Source organism: Pan troglodytes, chromosome 10 (assembly GCF_028858775.2).
Source record: "Pan troglodytes isolate AG18354 chromosome 10, NHGRI_mPanTro3-v2.0_pri, whole genome shotgun sequence".
Lineage (NCBI taxonomy): Eukaryota > Metazoa > Chordata > Mammalia > Primates > Hominidae > Pan > Pan troglodytes.
This window is the reverse complement of record NC_072408.2, coordinates 15,484,213-15,503,417: the sequence shown is the minus strand read 5'-3', so window position 1 is coordinate 15,503,417 and position 19,205 is coordinate 15,484,213. Positions and strand designations below refer to the sequence as shown.

The window sequence follows — 19,205 nt, the reverse complement described above, 5'->3', positions numbered from 1 at the left end:
TGTTGTCTTTCCACCAAATCAGTTTTCCCTCATGTGGGCTGTTCTTTTTACCAGTAAAATGTTCTGCAGAAGTAGTGGTCTGATTTCTATGTATGTTTAGAAAATTTAAAGTATAGAGTGTTAGATTAAGTTGCATCTGGGGAGTGTTATACTCCTTACTGTGTTTTTCCTTTTTTTGTTTAACCAGTTGAGCTTTGAGTGTTCTAAGCAGGACACGTAAGATCTGCATCTGGCACAGCCAGCCAGATCTCCTTACCCTCTGCTTCCCTTTCTGCCTGTGACTGAATGGGTATGTCAGGGTCTAGTAGGGAATCCAGGAGGAGGAAGCCTCATTAACTTCTATTCTGCAGCAATTGATGGCCACCCAACTTGAACAGTGGGGGTTTATCACCTCATGTACTAAGACCGGAGATAGCTGATGCCAAGGTTGGCTAAATTAGTAGCTTGAGATGTTAGGTTTTTCATTTGAGGTTTCTATGCTGCTATTGTCTTCTGCTCTTGGTCACAGAGGCTGCCACAATCCGCATGTCAAGTCCTCATGTGACAATATCCAGAGACAGCAAGGAAGAGGTACAGTGTATTCCTGCATGTTTCTTAAGAAAATGTTTTTGATAGAGAATAATTGTACACATCTGTGGGGTCCATGTGAGATTCTGGTACATGCATGCAATGTGTAATGATCAAATCAGGGTCTTTAGGATATTAATCACCTCAAACATTGATCATTTCTTTGTGTTGGGAATATTTCAAATCGTATTGCTATTTAGAAATATACAATAAATCCATTTATCAGCATACAAAATCTATGTACACAAATCAGTAGCAGTGCTATACACCAACATCTACCAGGCTGAGAATCAAATCAAACCCTTTTATAATAGCTGTAAAAATAAAATTCTTAGGAATATACCTAACCAAGGAGGTGAAAGACCCCTACAAGGAAAACTACAAAACACTGTTGAAAGAAATCATAGATGACACAAACAAATGGAAACACATTCCATGCTCATGGATGGGTAGACTCAATATTGTGAAAATGGCCATACTGCCAAAAGCAGTCTACAAATTCAATGCAATTCCTATCAATATACCATCATCATTCTTTATAGAACTGGAAAAAAAATGCCAAAATTCAATTGGAACTAAAAAAGGGTCTGCACAGCCAAAGCAAAACTAAGCAAAAAGAACCAATCTAGAGACATCACATTACCCAACTTCAAACTATATTACAAGGCTATAGTCACCAAAACAGCATGGTGCTGGTATAAAAATAGGCACATGACCAATGGGACAGAGTAGAGAAGATAGAAATAAAGCCAAATACTTAACACCCAACTGATCTTCGACAAAGTAAACAAAAACAAAGTAGGGAAAGTACACCCTATACAACAAATAGTGCTGGGATCATTGGCAAGCCACATGTAAAAGAATAAAACTGGATCCTCATCTCTCACCTTATACAGAAATCAACATAAGATGGATCAAAGACTTAAATCTAAGGTCTGAAACCATAAACATTCTAGAAGATAACATTGGAAAACGCTTCTACACATTGGCTTAGGCAAACAGTTCATGACCAAGAACCCAAAAGCAAATGTGATAGAAAAAAAGATAAGTAGATGGGACTTAATTAAACTAAAAGCCTCCTGCACAGCATAGGAAATAATCAGCAGAGTAAACAGATCACCCACAGAGTGGGAGAAAATTTTCACAAACTGCATCTGACAAAGGACTAATGTCCAGAATCTACAGGGAACTCTAATCAGCAAGAAAAAAATAATCCCTCAAAAAGTGTGTCAAGGACATTAATAGACAATTCTCAAAAGAAGATATACAAATGGCCAACATATGAAAAAATGCTCAACATCACTAATTACCAGGGAAATGCAAATCAAACTCACAATGCAATACCACATGTAAAATAAACAAAAATAGGGCCGGGTGCGGTGGCTCACACCTGTAGTCCCAGCACTTTGGGAGGCCGAGGTGGGCGGATCAGGAGGTCAGGAGTTTGAGACCAGCCTGACCAACATGGTGAAACCGAGTCTCTACGGAAAATACAAAAGTTAGCCAGGCATGGTGGCTGTTGCCTGTAATCCCAGCTACTCAGGAGACTGAGGCAGGAGAATTGCTTGAACCCAGGAGGCAGAGGCTGCAGTGAGCTGATATCGCACCACTGTACTCCAGCCTGGGTGACAGAGCGAGACTCCATCTCAAAAAAAAAAAAAAAAAAAAAAAAAAAAAGCAAAAATTGATGTTGGCACAGACGTGGTGAAAGAGAACACTTTTACACTGATGGTGGGAATGTAAGCTAATACCACCACTATGGAAAGCAGTATGGAGATTCCTTAAAAAACTAAAAGTAGATGTACCATTTGATCCAGCAATCCCACTGCTAGGTATCTACCCAGAGGAAAAGAAGTCATTATATGAAAAAGATCCTTTTGCACACATGTTTACAGCAGCAAAACTCACAGTTACAAAACTATAGAACCAGCCCAAATGCCCATCAATCAATTAGTGGATAAAGAAAATGTGTATGTGTGTATATATATATATATACCATATAATAGTACTTAGCCTTAAAAAGGAATGAAATAATGGCATTCATGGCAACCTGGATGGAGTTGCAGACCATTATTCTAAATGAAGTAACTCAGGAATGGAAAACCAAACATTGCATGTTCTCACTCGTAAGTGGGAGCTAAGCTATGATGATGCAAAGGCACAAGAATGAAACAGTGGACTTTGGGGGCTCAGGGGGAAGGTGGGAGGAGTTGAGAGATAAAAGACTATACATTGGGTAAACTGCTTTGGTGATGGGTATGCCAAAATTTCAGAGATCACCACTAAGGAACTTATCCATGTAACAAAATACCACCTGTTCCCTAAAAACTATTGAAATTAAAAAAAAATATATACAACACATTGTTGTAGTCACTTTCTGTGATAATGAACACTAGATCTTATTCCTTCTATTATATATTTTTATACCCATTTAATCAACTTCTTTTCAAACCCCTTCTATTCCCAGCCTCTGGTAACTATCATCCTACTCTTTATCTCCATATCAATTTTATATAGCTCCAGGGCACACAAGTCCATAACTGTGGTCTCTATCCCTGACCCTACTGACCTGAAACATGGCCCCCGCTTTGATTTCCAGGAGCATAAACCGCTCATATAAGTGAGAACATGCAATAGTTTTCTTTCTGTGCATGGCCTAGTTCACCTAACTTTATGACCTTTAATTCCATCCATTTAGCTGAAACTGACAGGATTTCATTCTTCTTTATGGCTGAATACTATTCTATTGTGCGTATATTTCCATTTTCTTTATCCATTCATCCATTGATTGACACTTAGATTGATTCCATATCTTGGCTATTGTAAATAGTGCTGCAGTAAATATGGGGGTACAGATATCCCGTTGATACACTGATATCCTTTTTTTTGGATATATACCCAGGAGTGGGATTGCTGGATCATATGGTAGATCTGTTCTTAGTTTTTTGAGAAATCTCTGTACTTTTTTTCATAATGGCTGTACTAATTTACATTCCCACCAACAATATACGATAATTTTCTTCTCTTCACATGCTTGCCAGCATTTGTTGTGCTTTGTCTTTTTAATGTGTGAGATGATATCTCACTGTGGTTTTAATTTGCATTTCCATGATTATTAGTGATGTTGAATATTTTTTCATAAACTTGGTGATTTGTATATTCTCTTTTGAGAAATGTCTGTTTATTTTTTGATAGTTTCTTTTGCTGTGCAGAAGCTCTTTCATTTAATTTGATCCCATTTGTCTATTTTTGCTTTTGTGGCAATTGTGTTTGGCATCTTCATCATGAACTCTTAGCCCATCACTATGTACCGGATGGTATTGCCTAGGTTGTCTTCCAGGGTTTTTATAGTTATGGGTTTTACATTTAAGTCTGTAGGCTATCTTGAGTTAATTTTTGTATATGGGGTAAGGGAGGGGTGTTGTCTTTTCACTCTGTTGATTGTTTTCTTTGATATGCAGAAGGTATTTAATTTAATATAATCCCATTTGTCTGTTTTTGTTGCTTGTACTTTTTAAGTGTTAGCCATACAACCTTTGTTCTGAAGCGTTTCTTCTGTGTTTACTTCTAGTAGTTTTAGAGTTGTGGCTGTTATATTTAAGTCTTTAATCGATTTTGAGTTTATTTGTGTAAGTGATGAGAGATAAACGTCTAGTTTTATTCTTCTGTGTTTGGATATCTAGTTTTCCTGGCACCATTTAATGAAGAGGGTGTCTTTTATTCAATGTATGTTCTTGACACCTTTCTTGAAAATCAGCTGTAAATATGTGGATTCATTTCTGGGTTCTTTAGTCTGTTTCCTTTGGTTTTGTGTCTGTTTTAATACCAATACACGCCATTTTGGTTACTATAGCTTTGCAATATGTGTATATATATACATATACATATATATATACATATATATGTATATATATACATATACATATACATATATATGTATATATATACATATATATATACATATACATATATATGTATATATATACATATACATATATATGTATATATATACATATACATATATATGTATATATATACATATACATATATATGTATATATATACATATACATATATATACATATATGTATATATATACATATACATATATATATACATATATATATGTATATATATATATATTTTTTTTTTTTTGAGACAGAGTCTTGCCTTGTCACTCAGGCTGGAGTGCAGTGATGCAATCTCGGCTCATTGCAAGCTCCACCTCCCGGGTTCACACCATTCTCCTGCCTCAGCCTCGGCTAATTTTTTTGTTTTTTTTTTTTTTAATAGAGACGGGGTTTCACCGTGTTAGGATGGTCTCGATCTCCTGACCTCATGATCCACCCGCCTTGGCCTCCCCAAGTGCTTGGATTAAAGGCGTGAGCCACCACGCCCAGCTGCTTTGCAGTATACCTTTAACTCAGGTAGTGTGAGGCTTGTAGCTTTGTTCTTTTTGCTCAGTATTGCTTTGGCTATTTGGGGTCTTCTGTGGTTCCATATGAATTTCAGGGTTTTTTTTTTTTTTTTCCTGTTTCTGTGAAGAATATAATTGATAGAGATTATACTGAATCTCTAGATTGCTTCGGGTAGTATGGTCATTTTAACAGTATTAGTAATTCCAACCCATGAGCATGAGATGCTTTTCCATTTGTTTGTGTCTTCTCAATTTATTTTATCAGTGTTTTGTGGTTTTCATTTTAGAGGTTTTTTTTTTTTCCCCCAACCTTGGTTAAGTTTATTTCTAGGTATTTTATTTTTGTAGCTATTGCAAATAGAATTTCTTCCTTGGTTTCTTTTTTAGCTAGTTTGTTACTGGTATATAGAAACGTTACTGATTTTTGTATGTTGATTTTGTGTCCTGAAGCTTTACTGAATTATACATCTGTTTTTTTAAAATTTTTTTATTTTTTATTTTTTGAGATAGAGTCTCGCTCTGTTTCCCAGGCTGGAGTGCAGTGATGCAATCTTGGCTCACTGCAACCTCCGCCTCTGGGTTTCAAGAGATTCTCCTGCTTCAGCCTCTCAAGTAGCTGGGATTACAGGCATCTACCACCATGCCTGGTTAATTGCATTTTTAATAGAGACAGGATTTCACCATGTTGGCCGGGCTGGTCTCAAACTCCCAACCTCAGGTGATTCGCCCACCTTGGCCTCCCAAAGTGCTGGGATAACAGGCATGAGCTACCATGCCCAGCCTAATTTATCCATTTTAAGAGTTTTTTTGGTGGAGTCTTTAGGTTTTTCTGTTTACAAGTATAAGATTATGTCATCTGCAAAGTGAGACAATTTGACTTCCTCTTGTCTAGTTTGGATGCCTTTTATTTCTTTATCTTGTCTGATCACTCTGGCTTGGATGTCCCATACTGTGTTGAATAAGAGTGGTGAAAGTGGGCATCCTTGTCTTGTTCCAGTTCTTAGAGGGAAAGCTTTTCAATTTTTCCCAGTGAGTAGGATGTTAGCTGTAGATTAGTCATATATGCCTTTTCTTATGTTGAAGTGTTCCTTCTATGCCTAATTTGTTGAGAGTTTTCATCATGAAGGAATGGTAAGTTTTACTGAGTGATTTTTCTGCATCTGCTGAGATGACCAGATAGTTTTTGCCTTTCATCTTGTTGATGTGATGTATCACATGCATTGATTTTGTGTATGTTGAGCCATCTTTGCATTCCTGGGATAAATCCCACTTGATCATGGTATATTATCTTTTCCATTCATCATTAGATTTGGCTTGGTAGTATTATGCTGAGAATTTTTCCATCTGTGTTCATTAGGAATATTGGCCTGTAGTTTTCTCTTTCTGTTGTTTCCTTGTCTTGATTGGATATCAGGGTAATGCTGGCCTTATACAATGAGTTAGGAAGAATTCCCTCAATTTTTGGGACTAGTTTGAGAAGAATTGGTGTTGTTTTTCTTTATAAACTGGGTAGAAATCAGCATAAAAGCCTAGTCTAGGGCTTTTCTCTTTGGGGAGACTTTTTGTTACTGATTCAAACCTGCTATTCATTTTGAGTCAGTTCAGGTTTTCTGTTTCTTCCTAGTTCAATCTTGGTAGGCTGTGTATGTCTGGGGATTTATCCCTTTCCTCTAAGTTTTCCAATTTGTTAGGATGTGGTTGTTCATAATAGCCTCTAATCATCCTTTTTATTTCTTTGGTAACAGTTGTAATGTCTCCTTTTTCATTTCTGATTGTGTTTATTTGGGTCTCCTTTCTTTCTTTTTCTTTTTCTTTTTCTTTTTTTTTTTTTGGTTAACCTCACTAGTGGTTTATCAATTTTGTTTAACTTTTCAAAAAAACAACTTTTATCTTGTTGATTCTTTGCATTTCTTGTTTGTCTCTGTTGCATTTGTTTCTGTTATTTTTTTTTCTTTCTAACAATTGTGTGTTTGGTTTGTTCTTGCTTTTTGAGTTCCTTGAGGTGCATCATTAGGTTGTTTATTTGAGATCTTTCTACTTTTTTGGTGTAGGCATTTATTGCTATAAACCTTCCTCCTACTACTTCTTTTGCTGTATCCCATAGGTTTTGCATGATGTGTTTCCATTTTCTGTTTAAAAAAATTTTTTGATTTCCATCTTAATTTCTTCATTGACCCAATGATCATTCAATAGCACATTTAATGTCCATGTATTTATACAGTTTCCAAATTTCTTCTTGTTATTGATTTCAAGTTTTATTCCATTGTGATCTGAGAAGATACTTGATATGATTTTAATGTTTAAAATTTTGTTGAGCCTTGTTTTGTGTCCTAACATATGGTCTATCCTGGAGAATGTTCCATGTGTTGATGAGATGATTGTGTATTCTGCTGCTGCTGGATGAAATATTCTGAAAATATCTGTTACGTTCATTTGGTCTAAAGTGCAGCTTAAGTCTAATGTTTCTTTGTTGATTTTATGTCTAGATGAACTGTCTAATGCTGACTGTAGGATATTGAAGTTCTCAACTATCATTGTATTGGACTCTATCTCTCCCTGTAGATTTAATAATATTTGCTATGTGTGTCTGGATGCGCTTGTGTTGGTTGCCTGCATAATTAGAATTGTTATATTTTGTTGCTGTATTTATCCCTTTATTACCATATAATGACCTTCTTTGTACTTTTTACAGTTTTTGACTTAAAGTCTGTTTTATCTGATGCAAGTTTAGCTACTCCTGATTACTTTTGATTTCTGTTTGTGTGGCATATCTTTCAATCCCTTCACTTTCAGTCTGTGTGTGTCTTTACAAGTGAAGTGAGTTTCTTGTAGACGTTGTTGGGTCATTTTTTATCCATTAAGCCTGCCTCTATCTTTTAGGTAGCTAATTTAACACATATTAGAAGTTATTATTGATAGGTGAGGACTTATTCCTGTCATTTCATTCATTGTTTTCTGGTTATTTTGTATATCCTTTTGATTTGGTTTGACTGTGTCCCCACTCAGATGGGGATCATCTTGAATTCCCATGTGTTGTGGGAGGGACCCAGTGGGAAGTATTTGAATCACGGGGGCAGGTATTTTCCATGCTATTCTTTTGATAGTGAGTAAGTCTCATGAGATCTGTTGGTTTTAAAAGGAGGAGTTTCCCTGCTCAAGCTCTCTCTTTGCCTGCTGCCATCCCTGTAAGATGTGACTTGTCTCTCCTTGACTTCCGCAATGATTTTGAAGCCTCCCCAGCAACGTAGAACTGTAAGTCCATTAAACCTCTTTCTTTTGTAAATTTCCCAGTCTTGTATGTGTCTTTACCAGCTGTGTGAGAATGGACTAATACAGTAAATTGGTACCAGAAGTGGGGTGTTCCTAAAAGATACCTGAATATGTGGAAGTGATTTTGGAACTGGGAAACAGGCAGAGGTTGGAGGGCTCAGAAGGAGACAGGAAAATGTGGGAAAATTTGGAAGAGATTTCCTAGAGACTTGCCCAAAATGCTGATGGTTATATGGACAATAAAGTCTAGGCTGAGGTGGTCTCAGATGGAAATGAGGAACTTGCCGGGAACTGGCACAAAAGTGACTCCTGTTTTGTTTTAGCAAAGAGACTGGTGGCATTTTGCCCCTGCTGTAGAGATTTGTGGAATTTTGAACTTGAGAGAGATGATTTAGGTTATCTGGTAGAAGAAATTTCTAAGCAGCAAAGCATTCAAGAGATGTCTTGGTGGTGTTAAAGGCCCTCAGTTTTATAAGGGAAGCAGAGCATAAAAGTTTGGAAGATTTGCAGGCTGACAATGCAATAGAAAAGAAAATCCCATTTTCTCAAGAAAAATTCGATCTGGCTGCAGAAGTTTGTTTAAGTAACGAGGAGTCAAATGTGAATCTCCAAGACAATGGGGAAAATGTCTCCAGGGCATGTCACAGAACTTCATGGCAGCCCCTCCCATCAAAGGCCCAGAGGCCTAGGACGAAAAGATGATTTTGTGGACTGGACCCAGGGCCCCCCTGCTGTGAGCAGCCTCAGGTGCCTGAGTCTTAGCCACTCCAGCTGCAGATAAAAGGAGCCAAGGTACAATGTGGGCTGTGGCTTCAGAGGGTGCAAGCCCCAAACCTTAGCAGCTTCCACATAGTGTTGAGCCTATGGCTGCACAGAAGTCAAAAATCGAGGTTTCGGAACTGCTGCCTAGACTTCAGAAGGTGTATGGAAATGCCTAGTTGTCCAGGCAGGAGTTTGCTGCAGGGGCAGGGCACTCATGGAGAACCTCTACTAGGGCAGTGCAGAAGGGAAATGTGGGGTCGGAGCCCCGACATAGAGTCCCTACTGCAGCGCCACCTAGTGGAGCTGTGAGAAGAGGGCCACCATCCTCCAGACCCCAGAATGGTGGATTCACTGACAGCTTGCACTGTGTGCCTGGAAAAGCTGCAGACACTCAATGCCAACCCATGAAAGAGCCAGGAGGGGGTTTATACACACAAAGCCACAGGAGTGGAGCTGTGGCCTTTTTTCTCCCAAGGCCATGGGAGCCCACCTCTTACATCGGCATGACCTGCATGTGAGACATGGAGTCAAAGGAGATCATTTTGGAGCTTTGAGATCTGACTGCCCCACTGGATTTTGGGCTTGCATGGGGCCTGTAGCCCCTTTGTTTTGGCAATTTTTTCCCATTTGGAATGACTGTGTTTACCCAATGCCTATACCCCCATTGTATCTAGGAAGTAACTAACTTGTTTTTGATTTTACATGCTCATAGGTGGAAGGGATTTGCCTTGTCTCACATGAGACTTTGGACTGTGGACTTTTGAGTTAATGCTGAACTTAGTTAAGACTTTGGGGGACTGTTGGGAAGGCATAATTTGTTTCGAAATGACATTTGGCAAGGTCCAGGGGCAGAATGATATGCTTTGGTTGTGTTCCCACCCAAATCTCATCTTGAATTCCCACATGTTGTGGGAGGGACCTGGTGGGAAGTAATTGAGTCACTGGGGCAGGTCTTTCCCATGTTGTTCTCGTGATAGTGAATACATGTCACAAGGTCTGATGGTTTTAAAAAGGGTAGTTTCCCTGCAGAAGCTCTCTCTTTGCCTGCTGCCATCCAGGTGAGACATGACTTGCTTTTTCTTGCCTTCCAACATGATTGTGAGGCTTCCTCAGCTACGTGGAAATGTAAGTCCATTAAACCTCTTTCTTTTGTAAATTTCTCAGTCTCAGTCAGGTATGTCTTTATCAGCAGTGTGAAAACAGACTAATACACCTTTTTTCCTTTTTTCTCTCATTATTTATTGTTGCAGTTTGGTGGTTTTCTTTAATGGTGACGTTTGGATCCTTTCTCCTTTGTGTGTCTGTGCTACCATGAGTTTTATACTTTCATGTATTTTCATGATGGTAGATATTGTTCTTTTTATTCCCAGTATAGGACTCCCTTAAGCATTTTTTGTAGGACCACAACAAACAAGACACAAACAAACAGTCTTTTGTTTATCTCGGAAATATTTTTTCTCTTTTTTAAGCAATGCAGTCTCACTCTGTCACCCAGGCTGGAGTACAGTGTCATGATCATAGCTCACTGCAGCCTTGAACTCCTGGGCTCAAATGATCCTCCTGCCTCAGCCTTCTGAGTCTCTGGAATTGCAGATGTGAGAAACTGTGCCAGTCTTCTTCATTTGTGAAGGATAGCTTTGCTGGGTATAGCATTTTTGCCTTACCTTTTTTTTTTTTTTTTTTTTTAATTTGTAGTATACATCCCCTTTTCTCCTAGCCTGAAAGGTTTCTGCTGAGAAATCCCCTGTTAGCCTGATGGAGATTCTCTTATAAGTGACTTGATGCTTTTCTCTTGCTGTTTTTAGCATTTTCTCTTTGTCTTTTGACAATTTTACCATAATGTGCCTTGGAGAAGACCTTTTTGAGTTGTATTTATTTGGTAATCTTTGAGCTTTCTGTATTTGGAAGCTTTCAGGAAGTTTTCAGTTATTATTTTATTAAATAGGTTTTCTATGCCTTTACCCATCTCATCTCCATCCAGAACTCCCAGAATTTCAGTTTTTGGTCACATATGTGTCCCATATGTCATGTAGCCTTGCTTCATTCTTTTTTCTTTCTTTTTGTCTGACTGGATTATTTTAAAAGACTAGTCTTCAGGTTCAGAAATTCTTTGTTTTGCTTGATCTAGTCTATTGTTAAAGCTGTCAATTATCTTTTGTATTTCTTTCAATGATTTCATCTCCTCCAGGATTTGTGTTTGGTTCTTTGTTATGCTGTCTATCCCTGTTGAATTTCTCATTCAGATCATGAATTATTTTCCTGATATTTTTGTATTCATTATCTGTGCTCTCTTATATCTCCCTGAGTTTCTTTAATATCATTATTCTGAATTTTTTCAGGCATTTAATAGATTTTCTTTTCATTGGAATCTGTTGCTGGAGAATTATTGTGCTTCTTTGGAGATGTTATGTTTCCTTTTTAATATTTCTTGCATCCTTATGTGACTATCTGTGCCTCTGACATAGCAGTCACTTCTTCCAATTTTCTGGGTTGGCTTTTATATGGGAAAGACCTTTTCTTATAGCTGTATCTACAGTGTTCATTGGATATCACACTTTGGCTTTGATTCTGGGTGGGTACAGTGTTATAGTCTGCATATGATTTCTTCAGCTGTAATTGGCATGAGTGGTGTCTGTGAGTTATTCAGTGGCTTAGACAGCAGTTTTTTTGTTTGTGTGTTTGTGGTTGAGATGGAGTCTAGCTCTCTCACCAGGCTGGAGTGCAGTGACACAATGTAAGCTCACTGCAACCTCTGCCTCCAGGTTCAAGCGATTCTCCTGCTTCAGCCTCCTGAGTAGCTGGGACTACACGCATGTGCCACCAGGCCCAGCTAATTTTTGTATTTTTAGTAGAGACGGGGTTTCACCATGTTGGCCAGGCTGGTGTTGAACTCCTGACCTCGTGATTTCCTGCCTCAGCCTCTCAAAGTGCTGGGATTACAGGTGTGAGCCACTGCACCCAGCCAGACTGCAGTTGTTATTGGAGGCTGTGGTGAGGCTTTGCTGAGGATGGGGATGCCTGGAAGTCTTGTCCTTCAGCATCAGTGGTAGTGGTGGTAGACCAGGTGTGTCAATACTAGGGACCATGGGCAGTGTATGTGGGCACTGATGATAGCCTGTCTGCATTGGCCAATCCCTGGGCCTCCAGGTGGCTTCTTTGGTTGCTGGCAGTGGCAGCACTGGGCCAGGTGGGCAGGTGCGCCACTGGGCTCCTGGGTGGTGTGTGTGGCAGGCTGATCTCTAGTTCTCCAGGTGATGTGTGCAGGTTCTGGTGGTGGGTAGGCAGGTGTTTCCTCAGGCCTCTAAGTAGTAAGTGTGAGCGCTAGCTCTGGAGGCAGTGTGAGTCAGTCTCCAGGCCCCTAGATGGTACATTCAGGCACCAGCATATTCCTATGCATTTCTAGATAAAAGTATTTTTCAGAAAACCTGAGCATATGTCCTATTAATACAACTTACCCTCATCAGCTCTGCATGAGAAGAAGGGGGATTTCCCTCAGTAGAACAGTCAGAATGGAATCACTGACTTGTTTTGAGCCAGTCACTGGTAAGTGGGGGTAGGCTAAAATGTTAAGCTCAGAATCTAAACCTTAGACTAGGGAATGGCAAACTTTTTCCATAAAGAAGCAAACGGTAATATTTTAGGCTTTTGGTCCAGATAACCTCTGTTGCAGTGACGCAGTGGTGCCATCGTAGTCTGAAAGCATATGTAGACAAGGCATAAATGAATGGACCTGCTTTTATTCCAGTAAAACTTAATTTATACAAACAGTCAGAGGGCCAGATGTGGCCCTTGGGCTATAGTTTGCCAACCCTGTTTAGACCGGTCACAATTTATTCCCTGGGGCTGGGCCAATTTTTCCTAAAAAAAAAAAAAAAAAAAGTAAGCAACCCGCTGTCAGAATAAAATAGGGTTTCTATTTAAAAAGAAGAGGAGGCTGGGTGTGGTGGCTCATGCCTATAATCCTAGCACTTTGGGAGGGTGAGGCAGGAGGACTGCTTGAGGCCAGGAGTTTGAAACCAACTTGGGCAATCTAGTGAGACCCTGTCTCTGCAAAGAATAAAAAAATTAGCCAGGCAAGGCGGCACATGTCTGTAGTCTTAGCTACGTAGGAGGTTGAAGGGGAAGATCAGGGGAGCCCAGGATTTTGAGGTTACTGTGAGCTCTGTCTGTGCCTCTTGTACTCTAGCCTAGGCAAAGAGTAAGACTCCGTTTCAAAAAAAAAAAAATGGTAATGGTTGGTTGGGGTAGGTTGGAGAAGAAAGTATTTCTGAATTTCTGGGTAGGTAACTGGTAGTGTCAGGCCAAAGTAGCTCTACAGTCTTATTCATTATAAATAAAGGCAACTAGAAGATCTCCATCTAGCTATTTAAAATTGGTTAAAATCTACAGAGATAAAGGATGGTGACCCTAGTATCAGTTAGTTATTGTCACAAAATGCTGCATAACCAGTCACTCCAAATCTCAGTGGCTTAATACAACAGTCATTTATTTTCATGGAGTTATGGGCCAGCTGAGGATTGTTTAATCTAGCATGAGCATATCTGGGAAGCTCTACTTTGCTCTTGGTGTCTCTTATCTTCTGCTGGAAGCAGCAGGCTGGCCTGGGCTTGTTCTCATGGTGATAGCAGGAGTGAGTGAGTGCAAATGAATGCACACTTTCCAAGTTTTTGGTCATGCAGATTAATATTCCAGTGGCCAAAGCTAGACACATGACTAAACCCAACATTAGGGGCTGGAGAAATATACTCCGATTCTTCAGCGGGAGGAAACTAGACACATGACTAAACCCAACATTAGGGCCTGGAGAAATATACTCCGATTCTTCAGCGGGAGGAAATGCAGAGACAAATGGCAGAGTCTTGGATACAGGGAGGACATGGATCCATTAATGTACCTTAATCAACAACAACCCTCTAACCACCAATACAATTAAATATTTGTTGAATGCACTTGTGCCTGAATGCTTCTGGCTGCAGCCCAGGCAATGGGGGCCTGACTGGGGAGGGACCATAACAGGGACTCGATGTCCTGCAGGTCTGCGTGTAATTGTGTACGGCCGACTCCACATTGGTCATGGCTGATTTGCTTTGTCCTGCGTCCCCAAGGGGCAACGATTGGCTGATTTTATTTCTGAACAATTTTGACAAAGTTGTTTTCAGGAGCCCAGGAAGCAAATCAATTGTAGATTTGAATTTTGCAGGGGGTCAGAATTGTTGAATATATATATAGTCTTTTACATGCTGATAATTATTTCCACATCACAAAGAAGGCTAGCTATTAGGAGGCTGCTGTTCAATTCCTTTGCCCCGTGAGCTCATGAGCTGTGTCTATGTGGGGGGCACTCACTTGTTAGAGATATTTCCCTTCAGAATAACATTAGCCAATATTCTAAATAAATGCAGGAAATTAAATAGTCTTCCCCAGACAGGTACTTTGCCCTTCTAAAGTGAATTACACATTGTAAAATAAAACACAGTCACATTAAAAAATCAAAAGGTCTTTGTGTTAGGTTGGTCTGACATCGGCAAAGATATTTTCCTTCAGAGTAGAAGATCCTTGTAATGCACGATATTGCGTGTGGCAGCCCCACATCTCGTTCCCTTTTTTGTTGTTGTTGTTTTTAACTAAAAGAGTTCACAATTTTATTTTCACATTTCCCAATAGAAATGAAAACTGCATCTTTTTTGGTCCCACTTCTCCCCTCCAAAACTATTCTCTCTGATAGGGCAAGGGGGCAAGGCTTCCTTATGCTGTTAAGAAAACCCGGCATCACAGCAGCATGATCTCCTGGTGAAGGGAGCAGCTAAATATAACTCATATAGGCCGGGCGCAGTGGCTCACACCTGTAATCCCAGCACTTTGGGAGGCTGAGGCAAGCGGGTCACGAGGTCAGGAGATTGAGACCATCCTGGCCATCATGGTGAAACCCTGTCTCTACTAAAATAAAAAAAAATTAGTCGGGCATGGTGCGCACGCCTGTAGTACCAGCTACTCAGGAGGCTGTGGCAGAGGAATCGCTTGAACCCGGGAGGTGGAGGTTTCAGTGAGCTGAGAAGGTGCCACTGCCCTCCAGCCTGGGCGACAGAGGAAGACTGTGTCTCAAAAACAAAACAAAACATTACAAACAAAGAAAACACAGCAATAATAACAACAAAACAACACTGATGTATCAGGTCTCCCCTCTATCCTTATCTGTCTGGTCGAGTCATTCTGGGCTGACTGGGCCCCATCATGAGACGGGCAGGAGGTCTCATCACTAGGCACCCAGGCATCATGGGCATGTGGCCTCCCATGGGCAGCCTCATTCCAGGAACAGGTCCCACTGGCATCATCCCAGGAGGAGGAGGGCCCATCATTGGCATCATGGGAGGGCCCCCCATATGGGGTGCTGCCATCATTCTGAGATGTGCGGGAAGTGTCAAATACACATTAGATGTGAAGACTTAATATAAAAAGAAAGTAAGGTATTTTGTTAATGTTAAAATTTTTTATACTTGTAGACCTGGTATTTCGGATAGATTTGTTTAAATCTCTGATATTATTCCAATTACCTTCACTTCTTTTGTTTTACTTTTTAAAATGTGGTTACTACAAAATGCAAAAGTAAATATGTGGCTTCCATCATATTTCATCACATTTAGTGTGGACCCTGAGGATCTAGGGGAGTTATGAGCCTTAAGTTGAGGGTGACCCAGGTCAACGTGAATTGCTCTGAAAGAGAAGCAAAGGGCATAAAGAAAACGTATAAATGCAGAGAGGGAGCTCAGTCTCACAGGGTGAGGAAAGCCTTTCTTTCTTACACAGTCTGGCACTTCTTCAAAAGCTTAAACACAGAGTTCTATGACCCACAACTTCCACTCCAGTTTATGAAAGAAATGAAAATATATGTCCGTGCAGAAACTTGTACACAAATGCTCATAGCAGCATTATTCATAATAGCGCCAAAGTGAAAACAACACAAATGCTTGTCTACTGATGAGTGGAGAAATAGAACATGGTTTGACCATGCAATGGATATTATTCAGTCATCAAAAGGAATGAAGTCCTCACACGTGCTACAACACGGATGAACTATGAGAATATTATGCTAAGTGGAAGAACCCAGTCGCAAAAGGTCACATATTATAAGATTTCATTTATATGAAAAGTCTAGAACACGCAAATCTATGAAGACAGAAACCCTGTCTCTACTAAAAATATATAATTAGATGGGCGTGGTGGCATATCCCTGTAATTCCAGCTACTCGGGAGGCAGGAGAATTGCTTTAACCCTGGAGGTGGAGGTTGCAGTGAGCCGAGATTGTGCCACTGCACTCCAGCCTGTGACACAGACTCTATCTCAAAAAAAGTAGATTATCAGTGCTTAGTGGGAGAAGGAAATGGCAGGTACCTGCTCATAGATACAGGGTTTCTTTTGGGGTGATGAAAATGTTTTAAAATTGATCATGATGGTGGTTGCCGAGCTCTGTGAATGCACTGAAACCATTGATTTGTTTACTTTAAATTGGCAAATCATACGGTACCTGAATTATATTTTAATAGTTATATTAAAAAAGTAAAATCTTCCTTGAAGAGATGACACTTAAGGAGAGGCCTAGGGGGTGGGATGAGTTCACTATGTGGAGAAATGAGGAACAGCATTTCAGGGTGAGGAACAGCATAGTAAAGTCCCTGAGGTTGATAGGCATAGAGCAGATTTAAGGGACTGTTTTTTTTTTGAGACGGACTTTCACTCTTGACGCCCAGGCTTGGGTGGAGTAGTGCGATCCTGGCTCACTGCAACCTCTGCCTCCTGAGTTCAAGCGATTTTCCTGCCTCAGTCTCCCAAGTAGCTAGGATTACAGGTGCCGTCCACCACACGTGGCTAATTTTGGGATATTTAGTAGAGTTGGGATTCCACCATGTTGACCAGGCTGTTCTCGATCTCCTGATCTCAGGTCATCCACCTGCCTCAGCTTCCCAAAGTGCTGGGATTATAGGCGTGAGCCACTGCGCTCAGCCCGATTTAAGGGACTTTCAAGAAGTTTCTGTGGCTGAAGCCTGCAGGGCAAGCGAGAGAATCAGGAAATGAGGCTGGAGAAAGAGAGGGGCTAGGTCATGGAGGGTCTCACATTAGGGTGTGGAAACTTCACACGAGTGGTCCCACCTTGGGCATCCCACGTAACTACTCTCTGTCCCAGCTTCCCCACTGGTGAAATAAAGGGCTGATGTAGGCATGGACTGAGATAGTGTGTGCTCAGAAAAGGTGACCTTTTATCATTGTTTTTGTTTTGTTTTGTTTTTTCGAGATGGAATCTCATTCTGTCGCCCAGGCAGGAGTGCAGTGGCGCGATCTCGGCTCACTGCAAGCTCCACCTCCCGGGTTCACGCCATTCTCCTGCCTCAGCCTCCGGAGTAGCTGGGACTACAGGCGCCCGCCACCACGCGTGGCTAATTTTTTTGTATTTTTGGTAGAGACGGGGTTTCACCGTGTTAAGGAGAATGGTCTGGATCTCCTAACGTCGTGATCCGACCGCCTCGGCCTCCCAAAGTGCTGGGATTACAGGCGTGAGCCCCCGCGCCCAGCCGAGCTTTTATCATTGTTAACCCACACAGCAGAGGGTGCCATTGAAAGTTGAGTGATCTGTTTGGATGCACCTTTTGAAGTGATTGCTTTGGTCCCTGTGAGGAATGCAGATAGTCACCGGGCCAGGGAAAAGCAGAGGCCAGTCTGGAGGCATTTGCAGTCAAACAGCTGGAGGTGATGGTGGCTTGGTTTATGGTGGTGTCAGGAGAGTGGCTGAGCAGTGAAGGATATGAGAGATTTAGGAGGTAAAACCTACGTGACTTGGTCACTGAATGTGAGTTGTGTGGGCTGGAGGGAAGGTAAGAAAGAATGAGAAGAAAAACATGCGCAGGTGGGCCCTCCAGCCTAAGGTTACTTGAGGTCCCTTTGTGAAGAGGAATGTTTGTGTTGATGATGAAGATGTCTAGACTTTGAAAGGCCATTTGCAGGCCTTTTTTTTCTCTTTTAACAGCCAGCAACTCCTCCTTCCCTGTGCCCTAAATATATGAATGTTTTTTGACCTAATTTATCACAGAGGGATGGACGTTCATTTGCTTTAATGAGAAATGCAGAATGCCATTAAGAAAGCATATGAAATTAATCTGGATTGCTGGGAGGGAGTTAAATCTGTTTAGATGTGCACCAGTGTTACTATAATAGTTTGGTCTCAACCCGTTTCTGGCCTGCGGCTGCAGGAGGTTGACTCCCAGCTTGCTTTCATTTGAAAGATCCCAGCAACAAGCACATTTGGCATTTCTAGCCAAATCCACTTTGTGCAGCGAAGGAAAAGTTGAGGAGTGCCTCTGTTGTTTTTCCCCAAATCATTAGGCAGAAATGTGGCTGGGAGCTTCATTGCTGATTTTTTCAGTTTTAATATTGCTGTGGAAAGCCTGTACCAACACTCAGCCATGTTATTAATCCACAGCTCCAGTCTAGGCTGTGATTTGTTTTTCCTTTGAGTGACACAACCTTATTTTCCATTAAGACTCAATGCAAATAGACACTCATGCACCATCACCATCACTCCCCATGATTGGTGGAGGGAAGTCAATGGAGTGATTCTAGTTTGGTGTTCATATCGGAGGGTTTTATTTATTTATTTTGAGACGGAATCTCTCTCTGTCACCAGGCTGGAGTGCAGTGTCGCGCTCTCGGCTCACTGCAACCTCTGACTCCCTGGTTCAAGCGATTCTCCTGCCTCAGCCTCCCGAGTAGCTGGGCTTACAGGCATGTGCCACCACGCCCGGCTAATTTATTGTATTATTAGTATAGACGGGGTTTCACCGTGTTAGCCAGGATGGTCTTGATCTCCTGACCTCGTGATCCATCCGCCTCGGCCTCCCAAAGTGCTAAGATTATAGGCGTGAGCCACTGCGCCTGGCCTGGAGTTGTTTTTAAAAGCACATTTCTCTGAAATTAACTCCGGGGTGTCCCACTGTGACTAGGGCAAAGGTTTGGATTTTCTGGAGGTGGAAAGTCAAACTTCAAATAGAATTTGGAGGCTGCCCCTGTGGTTCATGCCTGTAATCCCAGTAGTTTGGGAGGCTGAGGTGGGTGGATCATTTGAGGGCAGAAGTTCGAGAACAACCTGGGCAACATGATGAGGCCTCGTTTCTACTAAAAATACAAAAATTAGCTAGGTGTG

At 41.0% G+C, this 19,205-nt stretch overlaps 1 protein-coding gene across 18 annotated transcripts in view; it reads right to left on the bottom strand.

Annotated features, from left to right (window-relative positions):
- LOC129136506 (putative glycosyltransferase ALG1L2) overlaps positions 1-19,205 on the bottom strand; it is a 164,484-nt gene that overhangs the window by 1,553 nt on the left and 143,726 nt on the right. The window lies entirely within an intron of this gene.